We start from the raw sequence: 24,336 nt of genomic DNA on the forward strand, positions 1-24,336 counted from the left end.
ATAACAAATTTTAACAAGGGCGACCTAGGAAAATAATAACAAGAATAGATAAAATAATAAAGGGATTAATTACTGACTATTAATTACTGATCCTTGCAAAACTGCGCAACAAATTAATGATTTACGACAGAATTATGGAGTGGATCATTATGTTTCCACTGTAAAGCATTGATTAGTTGATCAAGGACTGCTAGGTCGTCGTTCAAGCAAAAAACCTTTTATTAGTACTAAAATAGAAGAGCTAGAATTGCTTTTGCAAAGATTCATTGTAATTGGACAACTGAAGAGTGATCCAGAGTGTTATGGAGAGATAAAAGCAATTTAGTATCCTCTGATGGCGTAAAGTATATTCGTCGCTCTAAGAACGAAAGATTCAAAGTATGTTACCTACCATAAAATATGAGGGAGAATATGTTATGATGTAGGGACGCTTCTCTAGTAAAGGTGTCCTCTATGTCGTATAGAAAACACTATAGATCGTTTCATTTATAAGGATATTTTAGATAAATATATGCTTCCTTATTTAAGAAGAAATGTGTCTCAAAATTGGATATTCCAATAAGATAATGATCCAAAACATCACTCTAAATTTCTATTACAATATTTTATTCAAAAGAAGATAAATGTTATTTTTTTTAAATTTATTTCTTTTAGAGTGATCTAGTCAAAGCCCGGATTTAAATCCGATTGAACATTTATGAGATGAACTAGAGAGGCGAGAATAAGAAATTTTTCTAATTTAGATGATTTCTTTTTTGGTGATTTCTTGCAAGGTAAATGGCAAAAATTAAAATAAAATATTAAAACTTATTGAGTCTCTCTAGGAGATGTAAAACCGTAATACAAGAAAATGGTTACGCAACAAGATATTAAAATTATAATGTCAAAATATTTTAGATTTTTCTGTATTATTTTCGTTTAAAATAATTTTTCATAATTTTTTTTCATATTTGCATTACCTTTAGTGACTTTATTTCATGTCAAAACATTTATGAGCTTCAACAAAATGCATTTTCTATGATATCATATAATAAAGAGTTATTAATTTTATTCTTAATTTATAATATTTTGTTTATAGTTTATTTTATGTAATATGAGATAATATGTAAAATTGCAAATAATAAAATAATTTTGAAAAATATTGTTATCAAAAGACTTTTGAGCGTTAGTGTACATAGCTAAAAATATTTTTCAGCCATTTTTTACTAAATCAATTGCAATTCAAGTTAATCGGAGATTGATTAACCTTTCGTGAATTAGTCGAAAAAACAATATGGGATCATATGTGGATATATCTCAGACCCTATATTCCAATCAGCAGACAATGTTTTTTTGAAAATGTTTTTAAAAATATTTAAAAAATATTTTTAAAAATTTTTTACGTTAAAAACGTTAAAAATAATGGTTAAGTTCCCCTCCTTTTTTATTTAAAAAAATATTTAATTTGAATTATTTTTCTTATTCTAATGTAAGTTCTTATTTTACTTAATAAGTGCGCGGTGATATCTTCGAACGCATTGATGTTGTCGCACGCGATAACGTTGTCATAATGCGATACTGCATGAATAAGAAAGGAAGGAAGGAAGAAAACAAATAATTGTGGACATCTAGATATAATATTTTAACATGCGTTTATTTTTCATGCGATACATTATATACTGTATTATCTAAAGCGTACATTATTAATTCGCATTCAGTACCTGAATTTTTATCATAAATTTTACGTTAAGTATTTACCGTTTCCAATTTGTTCATAATATTGGGTCATCTAAAAAGTATCCGCGGTTTTTTGTCACTAGATGTGTGTTGATGGTCATATATCTAGTGACAAAGTACCGCGGATACTTTTTAGATGACCCAATATATTGAGTATGGGAATAAGTTTCCGCCCATTGCAGAAAGATGTCGTTAGCCTTGCTCGTGTGTTTGATAGAACGGTAAGACATGTTTTTGAAAGGTGTGTGTGTCCAAACTTTTGAGCCCAATAGATGGCATTCATTCGAAGCGTAACAAAGAGTAACTTTTTTTGCGTTGAAGATGTCGGAATTTATTCCAAAAAAGCAACATTTGCGAGAAGTTTTACTCCATTATTTTATTTTAAAGAAAAGTGCGGAAACGCATCGTTTGCTCGTAGATATTTACGGTGAGCATGCTCCATCGAAAACTAGTCGTAAAGAATAGTTTCGGCGATTCAACAGTAGTGATTTTGACGTGCGTGACAAAGAACGCGAAGGTGCATTGAAAAAATTTGAAGATGCAGAATTGCAAGAAGAAGATTCGTGTTTATCGCTCGATAGGTTGACAAAAGAGTTAAATGTTGATAGATCCACTGTTGGAAAACATTTACATGCAATGGGAATGGTGCAAAAAGAAGGAAATTGGGTGCCATACAAATTGAAAGAGAGAGACATGGAAAGACGTTTGGTCATCTGCGAGATGCTTCGTCAATGACAACAAAGGAAGGGTTTTCTACATCGTATTGTAACTGGCGATGAAAAATGGATCTACTACGATAACCCTAAACGCTTGAAGGCATGGGTGATGACAGGTAAACCAGGTCCATCAACGCCAAAACGAAATATCCATGTTTCGAAGATTATGTTGTGTATCTGATGGGATCAAAGAGATATTATATATTATGAGCTGCTCAAACCATCCGAAACCATCACTGGCGATCGTTATTGGCTACAACTGATACGTTTTACCAAACTTTGAAAGAAAAACGATCGGAATGGGACAATAGGCACAACAAGCTAATTCTGTTACATGACGACCCTAGGCCACACGTTGCAAAACCGGTCAAGAAATACTTGGAAGGAGTAAAGTGGGAAATTCTGCCCCACCCGCTGTATTCATCGGACATTGCCCCTTCAGATTTTCATTTGTTCCGATCCATGCAGTCGGCCCTTTCTGGAGAACGATTCAATTCTTATGAAGGTATCAAAAAATGGCTTGATGAATGGATCGCTTCAAAAGAACCAGATTTTTTCATTCGAGGAATCCGTTTATTACCGGAAAGGTGAGAAAAAGTTGTCGCTTCTGAAGGAGCATACTTTGAATAAACTCACTTATATAGATTTATTTAAATAAATACATCTTTTTCATTTAAAAAGGGCGGAAACTTATTCCCATACCCAATAGTTCTGATGTAAATAACTTACAAAATATTTATTAGGTGTTGGAATTAATTCGTAGCGTTTTACAAGTGATGGGAAGTACTTTCATTAATGTATTTTTTAATGCTCATGTGAAATAAATTCTTTCATTAAAAACGCTACGAATTAATTCCAACACCTAATAAATTTTTCTTATGCTATTTATATATTGGCACAAATGAAAATATACGTGCACATTGTTCGAGTTCAAGCGTAAAGAGTATAGTCAACGATTTCATATATACATACACTTATCATATAAAGAAAATTTCACATTGTCCACATTGTATATTTTGATAACCTCAATCACAAGATCCTGAATCATCAACGATGACGGAGTAGGTGGCTGCACCAATTGCTCTATATCCATCTGTTTTTCGACGAAAGCAGTCCACGTAGCGTAGAGCAGAATGATACGGTTACCTCAAGTATCGCCAATCGCAATTTCTATTTGAGACATTCCCGCGGCGATCCCAATCTCCAAAAATTTATACGCTGTCGATGTCAACGCGAACACTCTCCTTAAAATGCTACGTGCACTATAACGAACAACATTCAAATAAGCAATCGCGATGACGATGGCGGCGACGGCGACGGCAACGGCGATTTCCAGATGCTTCCACTACTTTAACTCGAGCGCAAAACTGAAGGCCCACAATGAGGACTGCGAAAAATTAAATAATTGCTCAATAAGGTTACCGAGCGAATATGACAGTGGTTGAGCTACTGCAACCACTGCCGGAAAACGTCCTGTTCATAGTCTACACCAATCTTGAGTGCGCATTGTAAAGAACAGTTAATGATTCACAATCCGCTATGCACACGTACCAGCATCACAACGTCTTCAGTATTGGGTATTACGTGTACTGCTCCTACAACAGCTCATTGTCAGGCTATCGATTTCGTCGCGATAAAGACTGCATAGTGGAAATGCGTTTGCGGAATTGTTGCTCGCATTGTCACGTGTGTGAGAAACCAGACGAGAACACGATCACTGCCACTTAACCGGGCGATACAGAAGTCCCATGCCTCAAATTGCAATCTAAATTATAAGGATTCGCATTTCCTGTAGTTTTCCATAACTTATCACAACTTAACGACGCCCATTTTGTTATTAAGAAAATTGCCACCGCGCAGATCTTCTTCCAATAAAGAAAAATATATATCTTTCACTAAACACATCAATAGTACCAAAATTGATTTTAAAAATTGTGTGTAATTACGTTTCATATAGAGTTTTCGCTTCTAGTTTAGACAAATTATCATCTTTTCTCAACAATGATAAACTGCGACGCGAATTTTCCAATTTATCAGAAGAAGATTTTAATCTTTTAACTCGAAAGAGCGTTTTTTTGTACAAGTACATTGACTGCAGTAAAAAATTGAATGAATTGTGCTTCCTGTTTCGCGAGACATTCTACAGTTTATTGACTGACAACATGGTATCTGAGAGTGATTAAGTGTACTACTCTGTCAACGTATGGCAGCGCTTCTTCATCTAAACGCTCGACGAATATAGCGATCTGTATCTAAAAACAGATTGTTGTTGGCCGACATCTTTGAAAATTTCTGCGACAATTTCTTGCGTCATGAGTTACTACGTTGCAATCTCCTTAGCTATCTTCTCACGATCTTTGTTGCTGTCCATGTCAACGTATCGATGTCACTGATCACATCACGGTATTTCAAAGTCATTAAATCCTTTTCTGTATCGCCCATTGGTAAGCGCACTTGTTAATCATTAGAAATTCATATTTTTGCTACCAACATTTACGGCATAAATTATAAAAATTCTCGAAAAAACATGTCGGTATTTACGTGATCGTTGTACAAGCGTTTCAAATTGGTACCATCCTGTTTGAATAGGATCAACAGATTTGCATTGTCGCGTATAAGGTGCTTTGGTATCATGCGTACGCTTGACAGAGAAGCAAGCGACGTCCGCGCGTCGCCCCAAAGTACTCTCTTATCGCGTTCTTGTTGCATGCTACGTCATCAAAGATAAAAATGGTATTCAGAAGCGCTTCGTTCGGTGGAATGACGTCGCTATTATTGGAGAACGTAAAATAGCCAATTTCTTCGATCGGTGTTAATAAATTCGTTAGGTATCGACATTTTGGCTGTTTTGCAGCGATTTCAAATATACGTATATGTTCTCAAATTGTACGCGGACTTTCTAACAGGTTTATCAGTATGTTCGTCTTACCGCAATTTGATGATCCGCAAACGATAGTGCGTATAGAGACCGATAGCATGTAGTCATGCTTGCTCGTCTCTTTATTGATTTGCACTTTGCCGTCGAGATTCGCCCGCGACTGGAGCACAAACCGCATATTTCCTCTTTCCACAAAATATTGAAAACAAATATCGCGAGCGGGCCTATTTATAGTCGCGTAGAGCGAAATCGCTCAGTAATCAAAATGTTTCTCATGTCGGACGATCTGCACAGTTTAACTTCAAAAGAGCTAGAATATATATCGAAAATTGTACTACTGCGAGAGTTTGAGATCTATTGTGGGACACCAAATTATCCGAGCAGATATGGAGGTATAGCAATACCGTCGATGCCTGAAGCATTACCATTTGCCAACTCATCAAATCGACGGCTTGGTGACTTTGATAAAGAATTGCAACGAATGCCGAGAGACTTGTTAAATCTCGGATATCAGTTTTGTGATCCGGGAACGCGATTGGAGAAGCAATTGGCTAGAAATGACCGAAATATTAATTCATTGGACGTGTCGTGATCACAATATAGCGTATTCGCATAGCAACGATCTCGCTGAACGAACACGTGGCTGACAATATACTCGCTGAGAAGGCGCGGAAACGCATTACTGCGAGTGATTCGACTCTTGGAGAGAGCTGCAGCCACAGCCATTTGGGTAGGCCAAAACAAAGATTGCTTTAAAACAAAGAAGAAAAAGAAGAGGATTCGACGGCGAAACGCGACAACATCCTGCCCGTTTTACTGCTGCTGGGCGTTCTCGAGTTATTGATCGGCGGAAATCGCCAAGGCTGTAAACAATAGTAAAGCGGCGCAGCTGGAAGAACTGCAACGTCATAATCGCATCATGGAAGGCTGCGGCGTTTATCTCGTTCCTTACAAGCGCGGACAAGATGTCACGCGTAGAAAAAAAAGACGTCGATAAAACATTAAAAATGCCGAGGAGAGTAACTACCAATGTTTAACTGCAACTTGCAAACCGTATGCGTATTCCGTATTTTAGAAGCATCTTTATGCGCACTACATTACCGATTGAAGGAATACGTAGAAACGAGAGCGATATTGTTAATTTAGACAATGCCGAGGGATCTGGTTGGGCGGCATATGTGAAAAGGGGGAATTGCGTCGTGTACTTTGACATTTTCGGCAATCTTCAACCGCCAAAGGAACTCGAATGATATCTGGCAAACAGTGTAATCGAGTATAATAGCGCGTTTTATTAGGCGTTACAATCAGAACAATTGCGACAGAACAACAGCTTTATCTGCGGTTCTGCGGTTAATAAGCAATTTAAGGACCAACATTGCACCGTTTAACTCAATGCTCGTCCAAACATGTCGCTGACGTTTATTACACTGATTAGCAAGAGCAGCGTTCTTACTGTGCTACTTTCCGGCAGTAGATTTGGGCAATAGCGATTACGAGCTTGGTCTGACGGACTTTAAAACGTACTATACTCTAGCCAATGTAAGTTTAAACAAGTTTTACTATAACAACGAAGAAATTGTCTTTCCCGAAGAATCGTACGAACTGTGTGATATAATAGAGCGTACCTGAAGCGCGAAATTTTACGTTCTCACGATGTGAAGGGCAAGGAGGATGAAGAGTTTTTGCTGGTGATTCGCGCCAACAATAATACAATGAGAAACGAAATCAAATGCGCCTATCGGATAAATTTTACAAAACCTCGCTGCTGGGATTTTTGTCGAATCGTATGCTGAAGCGACAGTGGCACGAGTTGAACGTACCGATAAATATTATCAACGTAAACATCATTTGTATCGAGTACAACATGACCGCAGGTGCGTATCGAGCTCGTGAAGTAGCTTTTTCGACACAGCATAGCCACGAGTCGGTGCCGTAAGGGCCGAATGGCTCTTATGTGGCAAACATAGAATTGATTGATTGATTGAACGATGGTTCTTGACAGTGCATCCTGGAGTTGCTGATCCTCTTAGCGCCTTGATCTCTCTTCTTTGGTATTGGGGGATCGGTGCCTCTAAGGAAGCTTTATTGACACAGCGTAGCCATGAGTCGACGCCGTAAAGGCTAAATGGCTCTTATGTGGCAACAATTGTGGCGGAGTCGCTCATTTAAACCCTGCCGTCGCTGCCTCCCCTTTTCACGGAAAGGAAGGCGATGGCAGTGGGTGAGAGATCCCTCTGGGATCGACACGGTTCGAACTAGGCTCGGGCCCTGGCGGAACCAGATTGTCTAACGAGCGGATGAATTACATATATGTATATATATATTTACGTATTATATTATATTTTTTCAACTCACATCAAACACCGATGGATGAATGCTTAATGGTAAGCGTTTCCAAATAATGGCGCTCGTTCAAAAACCAAGATGTAGGAAGTCGTGTTTAGGGTCTGCATGGCTGCGGAACGTAAATCGAGCAGTCTCGAACGACACCTCCAGGGTACCTGTCGCCCCCCTGGAGTAGTCAATCTTAATGGCGTATAGGTGGGTGCGCTCTACTTCTAATTGTAAAAGTAATAATCATATGGAAGTCAAAAATAGTAATAATAATAACAATAACAGTAAAGTAAGGCAAAGTCTGAACACCAAAGCTGGGAAAATAGCCAAGATTAGCAAGAGTCGAAGTGTCCAGATAGACCTGGAGAGATGTGACGCTCGAAAAGAGTCAATAAAGACAGTTAGCAAACTTCGCGCTGTCAAAATAGTCTTGGAACGATGTGATAATCTGGTGAAGCAATACGCACACCAACAAAAAAGGCAAGTGGCGAAAACAGACAAAAGGTACCATCGTGAAATCAGCATAGTCCTACAAAGATACGCAAGAATATGAACCGCAATGGCATTCAGGCGGCATCATCCAGCTCCAAGTCAGTAAGAGTTAGGATACTGCAGCTGAATATGAGGCGGTCATGCGATAACAGGTAAGGTGCGTCAGCTCGTCGCTGAACAGCGACTTGACATCCTGTTATTACAGAAACCATATGTCAAGAAGCAAGGCGAGAGTCACACCTTTTATGAGTTAGGAACGGAGATGAAAGTTGCTGTAGTGTGCTTGAAACGCCCATGGGCGATGATAGCGATCAGCAACCCCCGACTGCAAATGATATTTATCTCGCAGCTTAGCTCAACTTACTGTTTGTGTGTGTGTGTGCAGAAATGCAGGCTCCTGGCCTATCAATATACGTCGTGTTATGTTACTTTCAGTACAGCGACGAAATCGAAGGCCACCTCAGGCCGAGAAGGTGTTTCATTCCCTGAGGGGCGAGAGACTTATAGTGGCGATAGATGCCAACGCGCGATCGTCGCTCTGGGGCTCCCCTGAGACTGACGAAAGGTGGAAGGTAGTTTGAAATCCTCATCCGCGCGTTTAGCTTTGAGGTAATAAATGAAGCTCATCAAGGGCCCATCTTCAAAACGAGGAGAGGATCGTCTTTCATAGATGTGACCCTGGTGTCCCCTCAAATAAGCCAATTCATCGGTACATGGAAGGTGAGGCGAGAATGGACAACTAGTGACCACAGTCCCGTGGAGATCGGTCTAAGGACACTAAGGACAGCAAATGACCGCAGAACTGCGAACAGTAAGTTCGAGCCATACGACGAGCCGACTGGGAGCGATTCAATGAGAGTCTGAAAGATCTATCCGGATTAAGGCTTGGGACCCTCGGCCCGAAATCTGCAGAGGAAGTAGAAAGAATGCCCGGAGAGTTACAGGAGGTCATTTTGGAAGCATGCGAGAAATCGATACCGAGGAAAAGAGTTTTCAGAAAGTCGAATCCGTGATGGATGGAAGAATTGACAAAGATGAAAAAAGAGGTGAGCCGGAAAAGGAAAATGATCCAAGCATTAAGAGGATCAAGAAATCAAAGGACTGAATCCGAAGTTAAAGTAATCAGTACCCTAAAACAAGAATATCAAAAGTTCCAACGCCAATACAATAGGGCGATAAGGAGGACGAAGTATGAAAGCTGGCAAAAGTTTGTCACAGAATGCGGCAATGAAAAGCCATGAGGCTTTGTATATAAACAGCAAGCGAACAAGCTGAAAATAGAAAAGGTCATAAGCACACTCAGAAGAGGTGAGCATCTAACAAAGATCGTAGAAGAGACGGCACAATGGTTGTTGGATGCACATATACCAAATGATCTATGCCACGAAGATACACAAGAACAAGGCGAAATAAGAAATCTAGCAAAAATAGCGCCAGATACAGCAAATGCCCCATTCTTCACGGGAAAGGAAATGGCCATAACAATCAAAACATTCAAGAACGACAAAGCTCCAGGCTTGGACTTGATAGAGATCAAAGCACTAAAAATATTAGTAAGAGAAATCCCTGAACAATTCCTAAGGTTGTTTAATGGGTGCCTTCAGTAGGGTGTCTTTCCTACAATCTGGAAGGAGGGCTCATTAGGAGTCCTTCTAAGGATGTGAAGGACTCAAATCCTATAGACCTATATGTCTCCTCCCTGTAATAGGGAAACTCTTCGAGAAGCTTCTCAAAATGCGCCTAACGGACACGGCACTGGCGCCCGGAAGGATCTCTGATCGGTAGTTCGGTTTCATGCCAGGCAAGTCGACAGAAGACGCGGTCGTGAAGCTTCGGCGAGCGGTTTCTGCCTCCGAAGGGAAGTATGCTGTGGCGTTGCTCTTTGACATTTCCGGTGTCTTTGATAACGTCTGATGGCTCTTAGTGTTGCAAGAACTAAAGTCAAGAGAGTGTCCTAAAAATGTCTTCGAAGTTCTTCGAAGTTATTTCGACAAAAGACGAGTGAGCATCTCAATAGGCGAATACAAAAGTATCGAAGTGGACAACAAGAGGATGTGCAGGGTTCGGTGCTTGGGCCGACCTGCTGGAACTTAATATTTGATGAATTGCTAAGGATGTTAGAGATACAGGCTAAAGATCGCTTCATAGCATATGCAGACGATGTTATTATATTATTATATTAAGCGGTAACTCCCGAAGGCAGATAGAAGCTAAAAGACAGGAATTAATAGATCAGATTGTTGGATGGTGCAAATCGGCCAAACTCCAAATTTCCGAGCGGAAGACTGAAGCAATCTTGCTCAGATCAGAAGAATCTTGCAGAAGCGAGGAGTTAAAGAGGGCCCAAGTCGACAGACAGGGAAGAGTATGCTAAGATAGAAAGTCAAAGAAAAGAAGAGTAAACATTAAAAATAGACCACCCGCTGTTAGGATAGGTAAGTCAAAAATCAGATTCAAAGATTCAGTCAGGTATCTTGGTGTTCATTTCGATAGGGGTGTTTGAGAGCGAATCAGATCGAGAGCGCTGACGTGAAATTTTTAAAGTGATGCGGCGTTTGTCTAACAATATTTCTTGCGAATCACATTCGGCGGTTTTCTAGCGGCGGAGTGTCTCCTTGGCGATGCACTAATAGCGATGCGTTAACTTAGAACGGCGGAAAACTAAGAGTTGCGGAGAACTAAGAGTTGCGGAGAACTAGGAGTTGCGGAGAACTAAGAGTTGCGGAGAACTTTAAGAGTTGCGGAGAACTAAGAGTTTCTTTGTAATTTAACAAAAGAATTTTCTTTAATATGCACAGTTACAAATTCAAAAAATATAATTAATTAAATATTAGATTAACAGAATATTAAATGCGGTCACCTTTTCCAAATTGTATTTGGAATCGCGGTGATGGAAAATCTCGGCGATTTTCTCGGCACTTCTCGAAAAGATCTGTCTTATAGCGGTTTTCACTAAGCGGTTAGCACGGCGGTTTTACGAAACGATATAGTAGCGAGACTATGACTCTAAAAACTCTAAGAAGGAGGAACGGCGAGATCGAAGCATTTATTGCTTTCGGCCTAGGCTTTCTTCTTGGGAAAAATCCAATAAAATTTTGCCACAATCGTAATTATTACGTGGCATTAGTTGTACAAAATTGGCGCTTTGGATTCTTTTCTAACGACGTTCAACGTAACAGTCATGTGCGACAGAAAATCCGTACGTGGAATTGGTGACAGCGCGTGACGTATTCGTCGGAGCGCGGCGCTCGCGTGCGCGAATTGAATTGTTCTAGAACTTTCGATTGTCCGTTGCCGGTGCCTGTTTGCGTGTACCGAATTGTTTTAAAAAGACCAAAGAATCCCTGACTTTGACGAGGATTAAGGTCAAGCTCGAGATGAAATCACGAGCTCACTTTATGCGTGCGTTCAATAACAATTACTGTCGGTCGATCGAAAGAGTTCTTACTTTTTTTCCGAATTACCAATCTCAAACATTCCCGCCCGCCTCGTCATCTCCGTGACGATATATGTATAAAAGTTACCTCGGGCGATGCTTGTTTGATCGAAAGCGATTACTGGCTGCAAATTTTTTTAAGAGTGCAAACATTTGATTTACGCGGTAAATCATTTCGTTGTACTTGCTGTTCCGAACTTTTAACCTGAGTCCTCGTGTACGACACAGCACGTCGGAGCACACGTACTTGCGTAAGTACTTGCGATGCGATGAACACATTGAGATTACAATAAAACCGTAAACACGTAAGATAAGATAAGCGATACAATACAATGAATCCGTGGAAGAGCTTGAACCGAGAGTTATATGATAAAATACAATTGAAGCAATGATTCACGAACGTACAGGCGATCAATTCAAGCTCTCCTTTACATTCGATGCATTAGCGTGCGAGATAAACGCGGTAGCATCTTCTGGCAATAGAACTAATTTGACTAAAGGACGAATTAATTCGGATGAGGCTGTTTTGACTGTGACCACTCGCACTACGCCGTCATCTCCAGGATGTAGCTGCGTGATCCGTGCCAGTGGCCACTTATTTGGCGGTGAGAGCTCGAAACGAATGATGCATAGCGATCCAATGCGTGGTGGCAAAGCGTCCTTAGTCCATTTCGGTCTGGTAGCCAGAGTGTGTAAGTACTCGCGTGACCATCTCTGCCAGAAGTGGTCTCGCATCCGCTGGACAAGTTGCCACCTGGAAAGCAAATTTTCCTTCTTGTCCGACAAGGAAGGCTCGGGAATGGCCAGCAGTGGTGCCCCGATGAGCAGGTGACCTGGTATCAGAGCGTGAGGTCGTCGGAGTCGTCTGAGAGGGCATGCATGGGCCGGGGCATGCCTCCACTTGTGCAAGCAAGGTGCTCATTTCTTCGAAGGTGAGCCTGGTTTCGCCGATGGTTCGGCGCAGGTGATACTTAGCAGATTTCACGGCCGCCTCCCAGAGTCCACCAAAATGTGGTGCCGAAGGGGGGTTAAAATGCCAATGGATCCCCTCTGATGTAGTGACGTGTGCGATCTTTCTGACGAGGAGGCTCGGAGCATCTCTCGAAGTTGCCGGTCGGCGCCCGAAAAATTGGTGCCGCAATCGGAATAGATGTCCGTGCAAAGTCCTCGACGAGATGTGAAGCGACGGAGAACAGCCAGAAAAGCGTCGATGGTGTATGCTGAAACAGCCTCGAGGTGAACGGCCTTGGAACTAAAACAAATGAAAACTGTGATGAACGCTTTGTGAGCGCTGTGCCCACGCCCTTTGCTCGTCCTGATGAATATAGGCCCGGCGTAGTCGATGCCCACGTGAAGAAATGGTCGTGCAGGAGTCACTCTTCCTGGAGGAAGGTTTCCCATTTTCGGTTGCGGCCCTCCAGTGGCAGCCCTCCACCGAGTGCATGTCACGCACTGATGCAGCCATCGCTTGACCACTGCTCGGCCTTGTGGAATCCAGAACCGGAGGCGAAGCATTCCCAGGGTCATCTGAACTCCTCCGTGGAGAGTACGGCGATGGTAAGCTTTCACCAGTAGGCGAGTGAGCCATGACCTTGGAGGCACGATGAGAGGATGTCGCTCGTCGAAAGACAGCGCTGCGTGCTTGAGGCGTCCTCCGACTCGCAGGACTCCGTGTTCGTCCATGTACGGGCTGAGGGTTCGCAAATGGCTGGATCTTGCAAGACAGCGTTTGTTTTCGATAGCAGTCATCTCCTCCTGATAATGCAGTGACTGCACTACGCGAATCCATTGAAGGAGTGCTGCGTCGAATTCGGCAGGGAGAAGCGCTGACCCGTGGAGCTGATTGTCCACAGATCTGACTGAGCGACTGCGGTGACGCCAACGCAAGCACTAGGAAGTCACTCTCAGCAATTGGTGTAATGAAGAGAACCTGAGGAGTTCTTCCGGCTCGTGGTTGCTCCTGATGACTGCCGCGAGTGTGGTGGCACGTTGCTCCGTCCTCGATGGGCTCCTGATCGACGCTTGGCCATTGCGTCGGATTCCCGCATAACCATGCAGGACCCGTCCACCACAAGGGATGGCTGAGGAGCTCGCGTGGTGTCAGTCCCCGGGAGGCACAGTCGGCGGGGTTGTCCTTGCCCGGGACGTGATGCCATTGAGCCTCCGGAAGTTGCTGCTGGATTCGTGATACCCTGTTGGCCACGTATGTTTTCCAGCGGGAGGCGTGACCTCGAATTCAGTGGAGCGTGACCTTGGAGTCTGACCACAAGATCACTGGCGTTGCAACTAGTTTTAGCACAGAGCGCGTGTGCACGAGTACACTTGAAAGTAAGGCGGCGGCGCAGAGTTCGAGTCGCGGGAGAGAAACAAGTTTAATCGGCGCGACCTTGCTTTTGGCTGTCAATAATCGAGTCTTTGTCTGATTGTTTGCGGTGATGCGAAGGTACACCACAGCGGCGTAACCTCTTTCGGACGCGTCTGCGAAGCCGTGTAATTCAAACTGAGAGCTCGTGTCGCCGGTGCCGAGCCAGCGGCCGACTCTGAGCTTCTCAAGCAGTGGAAGTTCTTTCCAGAGCCGCTTCCACTTTCCAATGATGGTTGACGGCAATGGTGCGTCCCAGTCTAGCTGTTGCAGCCAGGCCGACTGAATTAGAATTTTTGGTTGAATGGTTACTGGAGCCAGCCATCCGAGCGGGTCGAAGAGTCGAGCGGTCTCCGACAGCAGACTTCCCTTGGTAAACGCGACGACGGTGCGAGGAGGAACAGAGAAGGCGAATTCGTCCTTGGTTGGATACCAGCGCAATCCCAGAGTTGAGTTCTCTTGTTCCCACGACCGCGAGTCTCTGGTGAGGCAGTACTCGGACGGAATGTTGCGAAGAAGCTCCTGGCAGTTGGCGGCCCACTTTCGGAGAGAAAATCCGCCCGCCATGCAGAGGTTGCGGAGCTCGACTTGGAGAGCGATAGCATCGGCTTTGTTATGCGCTCCGGTTACGACATCGTCGACGTAGCAGTCGTGTCGTAACGCATCTGCGCCTCGAGGGAAACGCGATCCGTCGTCATCGGCGAGTTGATGCAGAGTGCGAATGGCGAGAAATGGCGCGCAAGCGAGACCGTAAGTGACGGTTTTCAATGTAAACTCGCGTATAGGCTCATCAACGCTGTGTCGCCAAAGAATGCATTGATGCCTTTGATCGTCGGGATGAACAAGAATCTGCCGATACATCTTTTCGATGTCAGCCACTAGCGCGTACCGATGCCACCGCCACCGCAGAAGTACGTTCGCGAGGGGTGGCAGCAAGTTAGCCCCAACTAGCAGATGAGTATTGAGTGACCTTGTACGCTGCAATCCGTTGAAGATGACCCTGAGCTTCGTAGTGGTGCTGGATTCTCGAAGGACGCCGTGATGTGGAAGGTAGCACCGATCTTCGCTAGAATTCGGAGGTTCTTGCGCCAATTCCATGTGACCTTGGTCCTCGTATTCCTTCAGGAAGGCGCGGTAGAGATCGCCGAATCGTACGTCTCTCTCACAGCGTCGCTCCATGGCGATTAAAAGTCGTTCAGCAGATCTTCGCGTCTCAACCAGCGTCGTAGGGGGAGATGCAAAAGGTAGTCGCACTATGTATCGTCCTTCGGCAGTGAGTTGGTGCTGCAGCGCGAAAATGTCTTCACATTGCTGCTCTTTTGGCGTGAGTGCGACGGCAGCGGGCACCTCTCGTTCCTGCTCCCAGAAGCGGTGCACCAGTTCGGCTAGCTCATGATCTGCGGTGCACTGAAGCGAGTGGCGCTGTGATGAGTTGGTTACTTGGTCGCAACTTCCCGATAGGATCCAGCCGAGCAGTGTCTTTTGAGCGATAGGCGCTTGGGGGCCTCCTTTGCGAAGACCATCCTGTAAAATGATTGAGCATACTTCTGCTCCAAAAAGTAGCTCAATAGAGTCGTTTGCTGCGTAGTCCGGATCAACCAATTGGAGCCCCTTTAAGTGTGGCCACTCCATTCTGATCCTTGCGTGAGAGCCTTGGTAAAGCGAAAGACGTGGCAGAATAAAGGCTCCGACTGTGAAGTCGGTCCCTGTGGTTAACGAGGTCACGTTGAGCGTCACCTTTCCCCTGCTGGGCCCGGAGCTTTTGCCGCTGATGCCGATGACTTCGATTGCGGATCGAGAGCGTGGCAGGCGTAGGCGCTGGACCAGAGCTTCGGAAATCAAAGAAATTTCCGAACCTTGGTCGATGAGCACGCGTGTGGTATGTCGATTGCCATGACGATCAGCGATGAAAACTCGCGCAGTTGCGAGCAAAATAGCCTTGTGGTCGTTGTCGCGGCGCACTGCCGACAGTGAGTTGACCTCTTGAGGTTTCGGTGAAACGTACGCGTCATGTAACATTGAGTGGTGACGAGACTTGCACGTGGAACACGTCCTCGTCGACTTCGCGAATATATGAGAGCCGAGGCAGTTGAAGCACAGCCTGTGAGTTTCGACGACGGCCTTGCGGTCGACAGCGGATTTCTTCTTGAATTCTTCACACACCATCACGTGGTGCTTACCCTTGCATAGGACGCATTGTGAAGATTCGGTGTATTTCTTGACGTGATGCGACTTGGCAGATCGCGACGGGTTGTCGGAGACCTTGAGCGATTTTGGTTTGGTGGCTTTGAGAGTCAGCGTTCTCCTTGTGATGAAGTCCAGCAACGTGTCGTGGTTTGGCAAGTCCGTGGAATCGCTCACGTGCAATTCCCACTCGAGACGCGTTTTCGGGTCGAAAAGCTCGATGACTAGGTGATTCAAAAGGTCGAATCCATGTGAGTCAATTGGTCTCCCAATACTTTCTTGGCCGTTCACGACACTGATCGCGGCGTTGTAGATGCGGCTAAGTTCCTCGGCGGTATCGCTTTTCATTTTTTGCACTGAGGTGAACGTGCAAAAATTGGAGCGCGACAACTCCCGTTTATTCTCATAATGCTTGCAGAGCAGCGCCCACGCGCGCGAATAGTTGTCTCCGGTCACGGCCAGTGGGCGTATCAACGCCTCCGCGGGTCCTTCCAAGCAATGCTTTAAATGATGAAATCTCTCTACGTTTGAGATAGATGGATTGTTGCCAACGATAGACAAGAATATATCCCGAAACGATGGCCAGTCTTCAAACGCGCCCGAAAACGATCGGATTTTTAAACGCGGCAGCGCCGACTTGGTAGAACAATCGGTTCCCGATTCACTTGGAGGAGCTGTACTTGATTTCTCAGCTTTGAGCTTTGTCAGGTAATCGTTCAGCAGGCTGCGCTGCTGCACGTACGTAATTTCGGCGGAATCGGCAAATTGAGACGTGTTGTACTCACTCTGATCAAAGGCTTCCTTGTAATGTGCTCGAATAAGCTTGTGTTGCTTTTCAAATTTCGTCCACAGCTGGTCGAGAAGCGCCGAGCGGGTTTCGACAGCGTGGAGGGTGATGTTGGCCATCCCCATTTTTTTCAAATTGGTTACTGACCTGGCCATGCGGCCATGGATGTCACTCTGGGCGGTCAGCAAGGCGGTTATTTCGTCACTCATGATTTCACTTGCGAATTCTTCTCTCTCTGATTTTCTTGATAATACGCGCACTGAACGCGATAATACTCCCGAACAAACGATAAATTCGGCGAAGGCGAATCCGGCTCGAAGGACCAACAATGTTCGAGAGCGAATCAGAGCGAGAGCGCTGACGTGAAATTTTTAAAGTGATGCGACGTTTGTCTAACAATATTCCTTGCGAATCACATTCGGCGGTTTTCTAGCGGCGGAGCGTCTCCTTGGCGGTGCACTAATAGCGATGCGTTAACTTAGAACGGCGGAAAACTGAGAGCGGCGGAAAACTAAGAGTTGCGAAGAACTAAGAGTTGCGGAGAACTAGGAGTTGCGGAGAACTAAGAGTTGCGGAGAACTTTGAATTTCTTTGTAATTTAACAAAAGAATTTTCTTTAATATGCGCAGTTACAAATTCAGAAAATATAATTAATTAAATATTAGATTAACAGAATATTAAATGCGGTCACCTTTTCCAAATTGTATTTGGAATCGCGGTGATGGAAAATCTCGGCGATTTTCTCGGCACTTCTCGAAAAGATCTGTCTTATAGCGGTTTTCACTAAGCGGTTAGCACGGCGGTTTTACGAAACGATATAATAGCGAGACTATGACTTTAAGAACTCTAAGAAGGAGGAACGGCGAGATCGAAGCATTTATTGCTTTCGGCCTGGGCTTTCTTCTTGGGAAAAATCCAATAAAATTTTGCCACAATCGTAATTATTACGTGGCATTAGTTATACAAAATTGGCGCTTTGGATTCTTTTCTAACGATGTTCAACGTAACAGTCATGCGCGACAGAAAATCCGTACGTGGGATTGGTGACAGCGCGTGACGTATTCGTCGGAGCGCGGTGCTCGCGTGCGCGAATTGAATTGTTCTAGAACTTTCGATTATCCGTTGCCGGTGCCTGTTTGCGTGTACCGAATTGTTTTAAAAAGACCAAAGAACGACGAATCCCTGACTTTGACGAGGATTAAGGTCAGGCTCGAGATGAAATCACGAGCTCACCTTATGCGTGCGTTCAATAACAATTACTGTCGGTCGATCGAAAGAGTTCTTACTTTTTTTCCGAATTACCGATCTCAAATAAGGGGTATGCGAGTCGAATCACATTGGAAGTATCTAAAGAATAAAGTAGGATCTCTTCAACAAGCTGGGCAAGTTGACAAGATCCCAATGGGGTCTCAAATATAAAACGCTTTCCACAATTTACCGGGGAGGTTTCATCTCAGTAGTCACATATGCGGCTGCATGATGGGTCGACCTGTGTACTGTGAAAGACAAGAAAGTTCTTAGGGCTATGCAGCGCGAAGTGCTTATAGTACATACAAACACATACCGTACAGCATGGGAATCACTCTGCGTGGTAGCAGGACAAACTCCCATTGATCTACTCCTAGATGAGCGTAGAGCCCTATATGGTAAGAGGTAAGAAAGGGCAAGGACGTAGAGGTAAATGGAACCGTAAAGGATATGGAAGACGTCAAGAAAGTAATAAGGTGAGAGATAACAAAGATGTGGCAAACTAGATGGGAAACCTCGACAAAGGGTCGAGTGACGTTTACCTTCTTCAACAGCATACAAGAAAAGCTTCAGTCGAATGGGTTCAGCCCAACTATTGGTCCACACAGACTCTAACTAGGCATAGTAACTTCTGTGCGAAACTTTCTCAATTAGGGCTTACTGAAAGTAGCTCATGCGGAGCTAAAAAGGACACAATTTGGCATCCTAGAGTGTCCAGAATGATAGAGTGTCCATTTGAGGCGCAAAGAATAGTCTTACGAGATGTAGTTCCTCATAACGAGTGGAAACTGACTGAGGCGATACGATTCCTAGTATCGAACACCGAAGCATTTCAAATACTCATCGACTTCTCTAGAGAAACTCTATGGATAAAGCAACCTCAAAGAGAGGACTAGATTCAGGAACTGCTTCCCAAGACAGAATCAATACCCTTGAAGCGGTGTGTGAAGCTCAGTCAAGGGAGACCTGCCCCTCTTTACAGGAATACTCCTAACAAAGCGAATCCGTACCTCATCGGTAAACACACGCACCACGGAGCAGTTTAGGGAAACATTCTTATTACAGAGTCAGAGCGTGCGTCTGGGGACGAGACGCAAATAAGTGGGCCTTCCCGTGGTTCCCCGTGGGCGCGAGGCGCCTCGAGACCCCAGGACTCGAGACGCGTCGCGGCGAAGCTGTTCATTCCTGCAGAAAATCCCTGCAGAAGAAAATCGCTGCTGGGTTTTTCCATCGTCATTCTCGGAGCAGCTTCGCTGGATGGTGGATGATAGTTGTCGCATATACTTTTGTGGGTGAGGTGGCATGTTCGCTCCGACTTTGGGACGAAGCCAATTAACAATAATTGATATGCTTGACAGTGTTGTCATTGTCGAAACTCTGGATGCGCATTACATTGATGTAGAATCGCTACGTAATCTAAATGATTGTAATACTATATGATGTGCAAGACACGCAAAGAATTGTGCTTTACAAAATGTATTTAAGATATTTAACTGGTGGTCGCAACGCCAGGAAGAATTGTAAGATTTTTAAATAAATGTATGTTATCTTACATTAATATGTTTATTTCTATTACCCTTATACTGTAGACATTTAAATAAATATAGCAGATAGATGTTGGAATGAATCGATAGCGGTTCGATGTCAGTTCGATAGCTGTTTACAGTGAACCGATAAGCTGTTTATAGTAGATTAATAGCCGTTCGATATCGATTCGATGGTGATTCGATAGCTATTCGATAGTCGTTCGATATCGGTTCAGTAGTCGTTCAATGGCTGTTTGATTACCATTCGATATATTTAATTGCACTTCAAAGAGCTGCGAAGAGCTGCAGCAGATAAAAATGCTGAGGTGGTGAAATCTTTCGAATGCGATATACGGTTTCTTGTACAGTTTTGATTGAGACTTTTACTTGAAGCATTGTATTTTTACAGCTGATATATTGATTATGATGATGATCTAATTATAACTGATAAAATATTGGAGCTTCTTCTTGGAATCTTTTGGATACGAGATATACGTTTTGGTTGAAGTATAACTTTTTTACGTGGTACTATACTATTTTGTAGCGTTTTAACTTTTTTACTTTCTACAGTTCTTTATTATATCTATCTTTAATTATACTTATGTTAAACGAATAATGGAGATTTTTTTAAGTTTTTCTGACTCTTATTAGCCTTTTGTTGTATTTTGAAGAGTATCATTAAGAGTCCTGTTATTTTTGTTTTTTGTATTATACTTGGTCGGAGGATTCTTTTTCAAAATGATATCACGCTATCACGTACATTTTCAACATAAATTCTCTCACAGCCTCAGCGGACAATCAGTCTGTCGGTCAGTTCTCAGCCAGTATTTGTTAGTCAATCAGTCAGTCACTGAAAAAAATGGCAAACATTAATAATTTGTTAATTAATTTAAATCATATTAATTATACTCTTTTGTTAGTGCATTTGTTGGTGCACAAGAGTGACCAGTTAATAGAGAGCGCGAACCTATAGACCGCGGCCGCAAACGCTAGTCACCATGAGCCTAGGACACTGGCAGTCAACTATAATGTTTGCGTCAATAATCAGCTGAGAAGAACGTAAGTATTAAATTATTAATTCAATACTTGATTGGCATTAAAGCTATATGAGACTAGAAAACCATTGAGACCGAAATTTAGATAGAAATAATCGGTAAGATTTATTCATTTTGATGAATTAATATTATCAATTATATTGTTTCATTTAAATTCATCCAGTCATTTATCTTTTTATATTTTTGATGTTTATTTATTCCCATCCCGATGATTGTCTGATTTATTTATTTTGAAACATAAAGAGAAAAAACGATGATATAATATTAATCTTGTAAAATCATTATTTTTAAATGACATGAAATTTTTCTTTCTCGACAAGTACAGCCGACATTATTAACTAAATGGGCCCATACTAATAGGGTACTAGACATTACTGGCGTTGATGCAAGATATAGAGAGGAATATCAGAAGGACGGATCTGAAGCGGAAAGAGAAATTGGCGAGCGAAAAGAGAAATTTGAGAGAAATTGATATAATTATACGAGAGAGAGAGAGAGAGAGAGAGAGAGAGAGAGAGAGAGAGAGAGAGAGAGAGAGAGCAGAGAAAAGGAAATAATAAAAATATATATATATATATATATATATATAATAATAATAATAAAAAAGTGTAATCAAAAAGATATATATTAAATCTTTATTATTTCTTCATATATCTCACTTTCCTTGTTTCTCTACCGTTCCTTCCTTCCTTATTTATGCGGTATCGCGTTATACCGCACTATAACAGCGTGCGATAGCATCAATGCGTTCGACTATATCACCGCGCTCTTATTAAGTAGAATAAGAACTTACATTAGAAAAATAATTCAAATTATTATTGCTATAAAACATACATATAATATATAAATATCTTTGCGAGAAATGAAGCTATGTTCGAGAAAAAAATAAAACTGCGTTGAAAAAAGATGTCAACGCATAAAAGCGAAAGAGAGAGAGATGGTAAGTATATACTGTAAGTATACATGTAAGTATGACGCGCGATGGAGACCGCGTCCTGCGGCAGCGGTGGCGGTGGCCTATATATATAGGGAACAGTAGAGCTCGTCGAGGCGAGAATCGTACGACGTTTGTTGCACCAAGTACAAAACGATACGACTGAAATACGAACAAAGCTTATCGTTGGAATCGTTCGCAATTCCCAGCACTACTCGACGAATGTTTCGCCCGTGTGCTTTGCTCTCCGAGGCATTCATTCGCAGATTCGTAACTGTGACTGTCGTTTTGCTTTTCTAACACAGCATTGTCGCAAGTCAGTATCAAGAGACCCAATGGCTCTTAAGCCGGTTCTACATTAGTTGCAAACCGATTGCAAGTTTATTGCGACAGCCAATATGAAGCGTTGATTTCAAAATGCAAGCTTTAGATTGGGTGTCGCAAACTTGCGATTAGCTTGCAACTAATGTAGAATCGGCTTTATGTGGTGCATACATAGTGTTGGCTGCGCGATCTTTCTTCGTATGTAGACGAACGTGGTCAGATGTATCATCGCGCTTACTGAACATCAACTTCACAGGTGCGAGTGATGGACGAAGAGATCCTTACCGCGTACATTTGTAACCTTTAGTAAAAAGCATTTGTCCGAAAAGAACACAATCTATGACGTATTCCTGAATCGTCTCAGCATCGCATCGTCGATCTAGCGTCAGGCTCAAGGCAATTACAATCCGCTTATCATGGGAGAATGAGAAAATAATGATCTTTGCTAGAGACGTGCGAAACACCACATCGACGCTCTTCGAAGCGCGTAAGTTGTCTCTCGGCTCTATCGAATTCGTGAGAAGTGGAAACAGAATCGCCGACTGGCTCGCGAGTCCGACGGCATTAAGGGGTTATGTCACTGTAGAGCAAGAAAAAATATCCTTACTTAGGGAATTTTTTTCAGCAAAATTAAGACATAAATCGAAAATCTGTTTATCTTTAATATACAGATAATGAATTATTCAAAAGAATTTTTTTTTATACAAATTAATTTAAAAATGGCGGCTGTGCAACATTTCTCCGTTGATGTCTTTTTTTTTAAAGTGCTCGCGACCGAAAACCTAACTCCCGCAATTTTGAACCTGGAACAAAAAAAACCAAAAAATTTTTTTTAATCTATATATGAACAGCTTCAAAAGTACGTAGGATTTTTTTGATATATATTAATTTTTGTCAAAATGGTGCACATTTGAAAAAAAATTAAAATTTTTAGGGAAAAAATTGTCGGGAAATTGTTTATAACAAAAAAACCATGCAACATACAAAAAAAATCCTACTTCTGTGAAGAATGCAGTTTTGAAGGTATTAAAGTAATTAAAATTTCAAGTTTGTAGCTTTCGCTTTTTATCATGATTACCATGAATCTTCATCAGGCGAACATTTCTCATGTTGCGGTTTTTCATCTGTAACAATTTATGATACAGTGTAGTTCATATATTGTTCCTCATTTTCTCAACTGAATCACAATTTCTATGTACAGTCCATATATGGAATAAATGGAATGTTCATCGATAAGTTTTTCAATCAATTTGCCTCTTCCTCCAAGGCCTTTTGTCTTCGTTTTCAAATTATGAAGACGGATACTCATTCGTTTTTATACGTGATATATACATCCTTTTTTCAATACTATAAAATTCTCGTAAAGCTGTGAATCTATATACCTCTTAATGTTTTTGAACCGTCTGTTTTTCGTCGTCACCAATATAGTTCAAATATTTTACCTGATGTAAGGTTTCGAAGCACTTGAACATTTTAATAACTTCTATCTTTCTATCATAATTCGCTTGACATTTACTTCATGGTTTCTGCCCATTCTGAATATTTTTCAGTATCTTTTTTTTCTCCCAATGTTCACACACTTTGCAATATTTTAAATTCACATAATCGACGACTTTTCCGGTGTACGAACCAATAAGAGTAACCAAGCCAAACAACGACGAATACCCACGCTTTCTTCACGTTCCATCACGTGACATAATAATTCTATTTGTTTCTCCTTTTACAGTAGATAATGCTTTTTTTTTTGTTCTGCTGTCTTTTTCATACTTTTCTCGCAAGCAGCTTCTGTTGCAATGGCAATTGTTCGAACATCTTTATCATAAAATAAGAAAAATCCGGCCGTGGTAATTCCATGAATGCACAAAACTTCCTTGCAGCCCAACTCCAATTAAACGTATTGCAAGAATGATTCTGCGATTAATATCATATCTAATTAAATATATCACCGTTAATATAACACCTTTTTTAATGAATGGGCTATTTGGTATCTCTGTTTTCTCACATTTTCTCTGTTTTGTCACAAAAAACAACAATTTTGAAATCTAAACTACGCTTGCCACTTTTAGTGAATTTCAGTTCCGATTTACATACTTTGCAAACAACAACGTTCGAAATTGCAATGAAAACTGCAACGAAATTCAACAGACAATAGCCAAAAGCATCATCTATTTCAATATCGTATAGATCATCACATTGTTTTAATTTTTTTATCGATATGCTAAAATTCAAATCGTTCTCTGTCTCCAATTCATAACGATTCAACGATCGCCTACATGACGCTCTCGGTGGTCTTTTTTCAAATCTGATATATTTTTATTCTTTTCGATTTTAGAATGATTTGGTT

At 42.2% G+C, this 24,336-nt stretch overlaps 2 long non-coding RNA genes across 2 annotated transcripts in view; one reads left to right on the plus strand and one right to left on the minus strand.

Annotated features, from left to right (window-relative positions):
- The window catches only part of LOC147906579 (uncharacterized), a 186,063-nt gene that overhangs the window by 104,151 nt on the left and 57,576 nt on the right, over nt 1-24,336 (minus strand). The gene's annotated exons all lie outside the window — the stretch shown is intronic.
- On the plus strand, nt 22,172-23,195 carry LOC147906582 (uncharacterized). Its single transcript, XR_015548345.1, has 3 exons — nt 22,172-22,479; nt 22,758-22,851; nt 22,927-23,195. It is a non-coding gene; the product is annotated as an uncharacterized LOC147906582 (long non-coding RNA).

Source organism: Acromyrmex echinatior, unplaced genomic scaffold (genome assembly GCF_024713525.1).
Source record: "Acromyrmex echinatior isolate Ae372 unplaced genomic scaffold, ASM2471352v2 Scaffold20, whole genome shotgun sequence".
Lineage (NCBI taxonomy): Eukaryota > Metazoa > Arthropoda > Insecta > Hymenoptera > Formicidae > Acromyrmex > Acromyrmex echinatior.